The sequence below is a fragment of the Silene latifolia genome, chromosome X (genome assembly GCF_048544455.1).
Source record: "Silene latifolia isolate original U9 population chromosome X, ASM4854445v1, whole genome shotgun sequence".
In the NCBI taxonomy this organism is placed as follows: domain Eukaryota; kingdom Viridiplantae; phylum Streptophyta; class Magnoliopsida; order Caryophyllales; family Caryophyllaceae; genus Silene; species Silene latifolia.
Genome location: NC_133537.1, coordinates 248,398 through 258,676, shown reverse-complemented (window position 1 = coordinate 258,676; position 10,279 = coordinate 248,398).

Genomic DNA, 10,279 nt, shown 5'->3' with positions numbered 1-10,279 from the left:
CGAGCTTTAACACATTTTTCACGATAATCCGAGTTTCGGCGAACGCTGGTTTGTGGCACACTGGCAACCCCAAATGTCTTCCGTTGGTGCTCAAACTTTGCGTGGCCGCTTTATCTGACCCGAGGAACTTTCAATGTGATTTCCGGAGGATTTTATTCCGGGACCCCGGAATCCCGAAAAACCGTGTATTATACACTTCAATTTTAGCCGTTTGGAAGGTCGTACCGGAACCTGTTTCTTTTTCTCCCTGTTTTTCAATCACGCATCCGAGCTCATTTCAGGAATCAACCTGTTTGATTTCAGGATCAACCTGTTTGATTTCAGCCTCAAATAACGAGCTTTAACACATTTTTCACGATAATCCGAGTTTCGGCGAATGCTGGTTTGTGGCACACCGGCACCCCCAAATGTCTTCCGTTGGTGCTCAAACTTTGCGTGGCCGCTTTATCTGACCCGAGGAACTTTCTATGTGATTTCCGGAGAATTTTATTCCGGGACCCGGAATCCCGAAAAACCGTGTATTATACACTTCAATTTTAGCCGTTTGGAAGGTCGTACCGGAACCTGTTTCTTTTTCTCCCTGTTTTTCAATCACGCATCCGAGCTCATTTCAGGAATCAACCTGTTCGATTTCAGGAATCAACCTGTTCGATTTCAGCCTCAAATAACGAGGTTTAACACATTTTTCACGATAATCCGAGTTTCGGCGAATGCTGGTTTGTGGCACACCGACACCCCAAATGTCTTCCGTTGGTGCTCAAACTTTGCGTGGCCGCTTTATCTGACCCGAGGAACTTTCTATGTGATTTCCGGAGAATTTTATTCCGGGAACCCGGAATCCCGAAAAACCGTGTATTATACACTTCAATTTTAGCCATTCGGAAGGTCGTCCGGAACCTGTTTTTTCTCCTGTTTTTCAATCACGCATCCGAGCTCATTTCAGGAATCAACCTGTTCGATTTCAGGAATCAACCTGTTCGATTTCAGCCTCAAATAACGAGCTTTAACACATTTTTCACGATAATCCGAGTTTCGGCGAATGCTGGTTTGTGGCACACCGGCAACCCCAAATGTCTTCCGTTGGTGCTCAAACTTTGCGTGGCCGCTTTATCTGACCCGAGGAACTTTCAATGTGATTTCCGGAGAATTTTATTCCGGGACCCCGGAATCCCGAAAACCGTGTATTATACACTTCAATTTTAGCCGTTTGGAAGGTCGTACCGGAACCTGTTTCTTTTTCTCCCTGTTTTTCAATCACGCATCCGAGCTCATTTCAGGAATCAACCTGTTCGATTTCAGGATCAACTTGTTCGATTTCAGCCTCAAATAACGAGCTTTAACACATTTTTCACGATAATCCGAGTTTCGGCGAATGCTGGTTTGTGGCACACCGGCACCCCCAAATGTCTTCCGTTGGTGCTCAAACTTTGCGTGGCCGCTTTATCTGACCCGAGGAACTTTCAATGTGATTTCCGGAGAATTTTATTCCGGGACCCGGAATCCCGAAAAACCGTGTATTATACACTTCAATTTCAGCCGTTCGGAAGGTCGTACCGAAACCTGTTTCTTTTTCTCCTTGTTTTTCAATCACGCGTCCGAGCTCATTTCAGAATCAACCTGTTCGATTTCGGGAATCAACCTGTTTGATTTCAGCCTCAAATAACGAGCTTTAACACATTTTTCACGATAATCCGAGTTTCGCGAATCTTTGGTTTGTGGCACACTGGCAACCCCAAATGTCTTCCGTTGGTGCTCAAACTTTGCGTGGCCGCTTTATCTGACCCGAGGAACTTTCAATGTGATTTCCGGAGGATTTTATTCCGGACCCCTAATCCCGAAAACCGTGTATTATACACTTCAATTTTAGCCGTTTGGAAGGTCGTCAAATGGAACCTGTTTCTTTTTCTCCCTGTTTTTCAATCACGCATCCGAGCTCATTTCAGAATCAACCTGTTCGATTTCAGGATCAACCTGTTTGATTTCAGCCTCAAATAACGAGCTTTAACACATTTTTCACGATAATCCGAGTTTCGGCGAATGTTGGTTTGTGGCACACCGGCACCCCCAAATGTCTTCCGTTGGTGATCAAACTTTGCGTGGCCGCTTTATCTGACCCGAGGAACTTTCTATGTGATTTCCGGAGAATTTTATTCCGGGACCCCGGAATCCCGAAAAACCGTGTATTATACACTTCAATTTTAGCTGTTTGGAAGGTCGTGCGGAACCTGTTTGTTTTTCTCCTGTTTTTCAATCACGCATCCGAGCTCATTTCAGGAATCAACCTGTTCGATTTCAGGAATCAACATGTTCGATTTCAGCCTCAAATAACGAGCTTTAACACATTTTTCACGATAATCCGAGTTTCGGCGAATGCTGGTTTGTGGCACACCGGCAACCCCAAATGTCTTCCGTTGGTGCTCAAACTTTGCGTGGCCGCTTTATCTGACCCGAGAACTTTCAATGTGATTTCCGGAGGATTTTATTCCGGGACCCCGGAATCCCGAAAAACCGTGTATTATACACTTCAATTTTAGCCGTTTGGAAGGTCGTCTTAACCTCGTTTCTTTTTCTCCCGTTTTTCAATCACGCATCCGAGCTCATTTCAGGAATCAACTTTGTTTGATTTCGGATCAACTTTTGATTTCACCTCAAATAACGAGCTTTAACACATTTTTCACGATAATCCGAGTTTCGGCGAATGCTGGTTTGTGGCACACCGGCACCCCAAATGTCTTCCGTTGGTGATCAAACTTTGCGTGGCCGCTTTATCTGACCCGAGGAACTTTCTATGTGATTTCCGGAGAATTTTATTCCGGGACCCCGAAATCCCGAAAAACCGTGTATTATACACTTCAATTTCAGCAGTTCGGAAGGTCGTGCCGGAACCTGTTTCTTTTTCTCCCTCTTTTTCAATCACGCGTCCGAGCTCATTTCAGGAATCAACCTGTTCGATTTCAAGAATCAACCTGTTCGATTTCAGCCTCAAATAACGAGTTTTAACACATTTTTCACGATAATCCGAGTTTCGGCGAATACTGGTTTGTGGCACACCGGCACCCCCAAATGTCTTCCGTTGGTGCTCAAACTTTGCGTGGCCGCTTTATCTGACCCGAGGAACTTTCAATGTGATTTCCGGAGATTTTATTCCGGGACCCCGAATCCCGAAAAAGCCGTGTATTATACACTTCAATTTCAGCCGTTCGGAAGGTCGTACCGGAACCTGTTTCTTTTTCTCCCTCTTTTTCAATCACGCATCCGAGCTCATTTCAGGAATCAACCTTTCGATTTCAAGATCAACCTGTTCGATTTCAGCCTCAAATAACGAGCTTTAACACATTTTTCACGATAATCCGAGTTTCGGCGAATGCTGGTTTGTGGCACACCGGCACCCCAAATGTCTTCCGTTGGTGCTCAAACTTTGCGTGGCCGCTTTATCTGACCCGAGGAACTTTCAATGTGATTTCCGGAGGATTTTATTCCGGGACCCCGGAATCCCGAAAAACCGTGTATTATACACTTCAATTTTAGCCGTTCGGAAGGTCGTACCGGAACCTGTTTCTTTTTCTCCCTGTTTTTCAATCACGCATCCGAGCTCATTTCAGGAATCAACCTGTTCGATTTCAGGATCAACCTGTTTGATTTCAGCCTCAAATAACGAGCTTTAACACATTTTTCACGATAATCCGAGTTTCGGCGAATGTTGGTTTGTGGCACACCGGCACCCCCAAATGTCTTCCGTTGGTGCTCAAACTTTGCGTGGCCGCTTTATCTGACCCGAGGAACTTTCAATGTGATTTCCGGAGGATTTTATTCCGGGACCCCGGAATCCCGAAAAACCGTGTATTATACACTTCAATTTTAGCCGTTTGGAAGGTCGTACCGGAACCTGTTTCTTTTTCTCCCTGTTTTTCAATCACGCATCCGAGCTCATTTCAGGAATCAACCTGTTTGATTTCTAGATCAACCTGTTTGATTTCAGCCTCAAATAACGAGCTTTAACACATTTTTCACGATAATCCGAGTTTCGGCGAATGCTGGTTTGTGGCACACCGGCACCCCAAATGTCTTCCGTTGGTGCTCAAACTTTGCGTGGCCGCTTTATCTGACCCGAGGAACTTTCAATGAGATTTCCGGAGAATTTTATTCCCGGACCCGAAATCCCGAAACCGTGTATTATACACTTCAATTTCAGCCGTTCGGAAGGTCGTACCGAACCTGTTTCTTTTTCTCCCTGTTTTTCAATCACGCGTCCGAGCTCATTTCAGAATCAACCTGTTCGATTTCAGGAATCAACCTGTTCGATTTCACCTCAAATAACGAGCTTTAACACATTTTTCACGATAATCCGAGTTTCGGCGAATCCTGGTTTGTGGCACACCGGCACCCCCAAATGTCTTCCGTTGGTGCTCAAACTTTGCGTGGCCGCTTTATCTGACCCGAGGAACTTTCAATGTGATTTCGGAGAATTTTATTCCGGGACCCCTAATCCCGAAAAAACCGTGTATTATACACTTCAATTTTAGTCCGTTTGGAAGGTCGTCATGGAACCTGTTTCTTTTTCTCCCTGTTTTTCAATCACGCGTCCGAGCTCATTTCAGGAATCAACCTGTTCGATTTCAGGAATCAACCTGTTCGATTTCAGCCTCAAATAACGAGCTTTAACACATTTTTCACGATAATCCGAGTTTCGGCGAATGCTGGTTTGTGGCACACCGGCAACCCCAAATGTCTTCCGTTGGTGCTCAAACTTTGCGTGGCCGCTTTATCTGACCCGAGGAACTTTCAATGTGATTTCCGGAGGATTTTATTCCGGGACCCCGGAATCCCGAAAAACCGTGTATTATACACTTCAATTTTAGCCGTTTGGAAGGTCGTACCTGTTTCTTTTTCTCCCTGTTTTTCAATCACGCGTCCGAGCTCATTTCAGGAATCAACCTGTTCGATTTCAGGAATAAACTTGTTCGATTTCAGCCTCAAATAACGAGCTTTAACACATTTTTCACGATAATCCGAGTTTCGGCGAATGCTGGTTTGTGGCACACCGGCACCCCCAAATGTCTTCCGTTGGTGCTCAAACTTTGCGTGGCCGCTTTATCTGACCCGAGGAACTTTCAATGTGATTTCCGGAGGATTTTATTCCGGGACCCCGGAATCCCGAAAAACCGTGTATTATACACTTCAATTTTAGCCGTTTGGAAGGTCGTACCGGAACCTGTTTCTTTTTCTCCCTGTTTTTCAATCACGCATCCGAGCTCATTTCAGGAATCAACCTGTTCGATTTCAGGAATCAACCTGTTCGATTTCAGCCTCAAATAACGAGCTTTAACACATTTTTCACGATAATCCGAGTTTCGGCGAATGGTGGTTTGTGGCACACCGGCAACCCCAAATGTCTTCCGTTGGTGCTCAAACTTTGCGTGGCCGCTTTATCTGACCCGAGGAACTTTCAATGTGATTTCCGGAGAATTTTATTCCGGGACCCCGGAATCCCGAAAAACCGTGTATTATACACTTCAATTTTAGCTTTATTAGGGACCGGAATCGGAAGGTCGTAATACGAACCTCGTTTCTTTTTCTCCCCGTTTTTCAATCACGCATCCGAGCTCATTTCAGGAATCAACCTGTTCGATTTCAGGAATCAACCTGTTCGATTTCACCTCAAATAACGAGCTTTAACACATTTTTCACGATAATCCGAGTTTCGCGAATCTTTGGTTTGTGGCACACCGGCAACCCCAAATGTCTTCCGTTGGTGCTCAAACTTTGCGTGGCCGCTTTATCTGACCCGAGGAACTTTCTATGTGATTTCCGGAGAATTTTATTCCGGGACCCCGAAATCCCGAAAAACCGTGTATTATACACTTCAATTTTAGCCGTTTGGAAGGTCGTCTAAACCCGTTTCTTTTTCTCCCTGTTTTTCAATCACGCATCCGAGCTCATTTCAGGAATCAACCTGTTCGATTTCAGGATCAACCTGTTCGATTTCAGCCTCAGATAACGAGCTTTAACACATTTTTCACGATAATCCGAGTTTCGGCGAATCCTGGTTTGTGGCACACCGGCACCCCCAAATGTCTTCCGTTGGTGCTCAAACTTTGCGTGGCCGCTTTATCTGACCCGAGGAACTTTCAATGTGATTTCCGGAGAATTTTATTCCGGGACCCCGGAATCCCGAAAAACCGTGTATTATACACTTCAATTTAAGCCGTTTGGAAGGTCGTACGGAACCTTTTCTTTTTCCCCGTTTTTCAATCACGCGTCCGAGCTCATTTCAGAATCAACCTTTGTTCGATTTCAGAATCAACTTGTTCGATTTCAGAGCCTCAAATAACGAGCTTTAACACATTTTTCACGATAATCCGAGTTTCGCGAATCTTGGTTTGTGGCACACCGGCAACCCCAAATGTCTTCCGTTGGTGCTCAAACTTTGCGTGGCCGCTTTATCAACCCGAGGAACTTTCAATGTGATTTCCGGAGGATTTTATTCCGGACCCCGAATCCCGAAAAACCGTGTATTATACACTTCAATTTTAGCCGTTTGGAAGGTCGTACCGGAACCTGTTTCTTTTTCTCCCTGTTTTTCAATCACGCATCCGAGCTCATTTCAGGAATCAACCTGTTCGATTTCAGGAATCAACCTGTTCGATTTCAGCCTCAAATAACGAGCTTTAACACATTTTTCACGATAATCCGAGTTTCGGCGAATCCTGGTTTGTGGCACACCGGCACCCCCAAATGTCTTCCGTTGGTGCTCAAACTTTGCGTGGCCGCTTTATCTGACCCGAGGAACTTTCAATGTGATTTCCGGAGGATTTTATTCCGGGACCCCGGAATCCCGAAAAACCGTGTATTATACACTTCAATTTTAGCTGTTTGGAAGGTCGTACCGGAACCTGTTTCTTTTTCTCCCTGTTTTTCAATCACGCATCCGAGCTCATTTCAGGAATCAACCTGTTCGATTTCAGGATCAACCTGTTCGATTTCAGCCTCAAATAACGAGCTTTAACACATTTTTCACGATAATCCGAGTTTCGCGAATCCTGGTTTGTGGCACACCGGCACCCCCAAATGTCTTCCGTTGGTGCTCAAACTTTGCGTGGCCGCTTTATCTGACCCGAGGAACTTTCTATGTGATTTCCGGAGAATTTTATTCCGGGACCCCGAAATCCCGAAAAACCGTGTATTATACACTTCAATTTCAGCCGTTCGGAAGGTCGTACCGGAACCTGTTTCTTTTTCTCCCTGTTTTTCAATCACGCGTCCGAGCTCATTTCAGGAATCAACCTGTTCGATTTCAGATCAACCTTTTCGATTTCACCTCAAATAACGAGCTTTAACACATTTTTCACGATAATCCGAGTTTCGCCAAATGCTGGTTTGTGGCACACCGGCACCCCCAAATGTCTTCCGTTGGTGCTCAAACTTTGCGTGGCCGCTTTATCTGACCCGAGGAACTTTCAATGTGATTTCCGGAGAATTTTATTCCGGGACCCCGGAATCCCGAAAAACCGTGTATTATACACTTCAATTTTAGCCGTTTGGAAGGTCGTACCGGAACCTGTTTCTTTTTCTCCCTGTTTTTCAATCACGCATCCGAGCTCATTTCAGAATCAACCTGTTCGATTTCGGATCAACTGTTCGATTTGAGTCTCAAATAACGAGCTTTAACACATTTTTCACGATAATCCGAGTTTCGCCGAATCCTTGGTTTGTGGCACACCGGCAACCCCAAATGTCTTCCGTTGGTGCTCAAACTTTGCGTGGCCGCTTTATCTGACCCGAGGAACTTTCAATGTGATTTCCGGAGGATTTTATTCCGGGACCCCGGAATCCCGAAAAACCGTGTATTATACACTTCAATTTTAGCCGTTTGGAAGGTCGTACCGGAACCTGTTTCTTTTTCTCCCTGTTTTTCAATCACGCATCCGAGCTCATTTCAGGAATCAACCTGTTCGATTTCAGGATCAACCTGTTCGATTTCAGCCTCAAATAACGAGCTTTAACACATTTTTCACGATAATCCGAGTTTCGGCGAACGCTGGTTTGTGGCACACAGGCAACCCCAAATGTCTTCCGTTGGTGCTCAAACTTTGCGTGGCCGCTTTATCTGACCCGAGGAACTTTCAATGTGATTTCCGGAGGATTTTATTCCGGGACCCCGGAATCCCGAAAAACCGTGTATTATACACTTCAATTTTAGCTGTTTGGAAGGTCGTACCGGAACCTGTTTCTTTTTCTCCCTGTTTTTCAATCACGCATCCGAGCTCATTTCAGGAATCAACCTGTTCGATTTCAGGATCAACCTGTTCGATTTCAGCCTCAAATAACGAGCTTTAACACATTTTTCACGATAATCCGAGTTTCGCTAGAATCTTTGGTTTGTTGCACACCGGCACCCCCAAATGTCTTCCGTTGGTGCTCAAACTTTGCGTGGCCGCTTTATCGACCCGAGGAACTTTCAATGTGATTTCCGGAGAATTTTGTTCCGGGACACCGGAATCCCGATAAACCGTGTATTATACACTTCAATTTCAGCCGTTTGGAAGGTCGTACGAACCTCGTTTCTTTTTCTCCCTGTTTTTCAATCACGCGTCCGAGCTCATTTCAGGAATCAACCTGTTCGATTTCAGGATCAACCTGTTCGATTTCAGCCTCAAATAACGAGCTTTAACACATTTTTCACGATAATCCGAGTTTCGGCGAACGCTGGTTTGTGGCACACTGGCAACCCCAAATGTCTTCCGTTGGTGCTCAAACTTTGCGTGGCCGCTTTATCTGACCCGAGGAACTTTCAATGTGATTTCCGGAGGATTTTATTCCGGGACCCCGGATCCCGAAACCGTGTATTATACACTTCAATTTTAGCCGTTTGGAAGGTCGTCTGGAACCTGTTTCTTTTTCTCCCTGTTTTTCAATCACGCATCCGAGCTCATTTCAGGAATCAACCTGTTCGATTTCAGGATCAACCTGTTCGATTTCAGCCTCAAATAACGAGCTTTAACACATTTTTCACGATAATCCGAGTTTCGGCGAATGCTGGTTTGTGTCACACCGGCACCCCCAAATGTCTTCCGTGTGTGCTCAAACTTTGCGTGGCCGCTTTATCTGACACGGGAAACTTTCTATGTGATTTCCGGAGAATTTTATTCCGGCACCCCGGAATCCCGAAAAATCGTGTATTATACACTTCAATTTCAGCAATTCGGAAGGTCGTACCGGAACCTGTTTCTTTTTCTCCCTGTTTTTCAATCATGCGTCCGAGCTCATTTCAGGAATCAACCTGTTCGATTTCAGGAATCAACCTTTTCGATTTCAGCCTCAAATAACGAGCTTTAACACATTTTTCACGATAATCCGAGTGTAATACTCCGTATTTATGGTCTTGGGGGTACTCTATCGAGTAGCCCTTACTCTGTCGAGTAAGGGTATGTTGCAGAATAAAATAGTTTCTGACCTGTTGGGCACTCGATCGAGTAGCTGGGGCACTCGATCGAGTGAAAAATACTCGATCGAGTACCTTGGGTACTCGATCGAGTGTCATTCTGAGGGAGTTTTTTTTTTTGTTAATTATGCGATTAGGGTATTTAAACTTAATCGTCGTTGTTTTAATTCACTTTTACCAAAACCTAAAACCTGTTTAAGAGAGAAAGCAGTCAGTCATCTTCCTAATCGCATCCTTAACAATTCCCGGAGTTCAGACGGTCAGTTCGTATCGTAGTTCGTGTCGTTGGATTCCTTGCGTCGAGGGTAAGCTTTTAATATAATTTATATAATGTTTTGCTAGGTTTGGTCAAACCCTAATTTGGGATTTGGGGGTTTTATGAATAGTAAGTAATTGGTAGTCTTTATATGTTATATGTTAGGAGGAGAATTCGTAGAAGAGGCGTTTTGAGACAGCTGTAGATACCGTCTGCGTGTTGTGCTTTCCAGGTAGGATTTCCTACTCAGTATTAGTCCCATAATGGGATATTGGTGATGTGCTGTAGTTAGTTATTTGATATGATGATTGTGATTGTGATTGTGATTGTGGTTGTGTTTGTTGATGGTTCTCGAGATGCGTTCTCGGCTGAGTGGGGTCACTTGCGGGAGTGATCTCACGCCCTAGTTTTAAGCCCTTCGTGGAACACATACGAAGGGGATGTGCACATTAATGGACAGGGTTATCGCTCGTACGATGAGTGGGGCTTAGGTGGGAACGGCTGCGGTCCCCCACTGGCAGGGCTGGTCCAGTGGACAGTCAGTATTGAGATGATGGGAGTTGGTGGTGTATGTGTGTGTG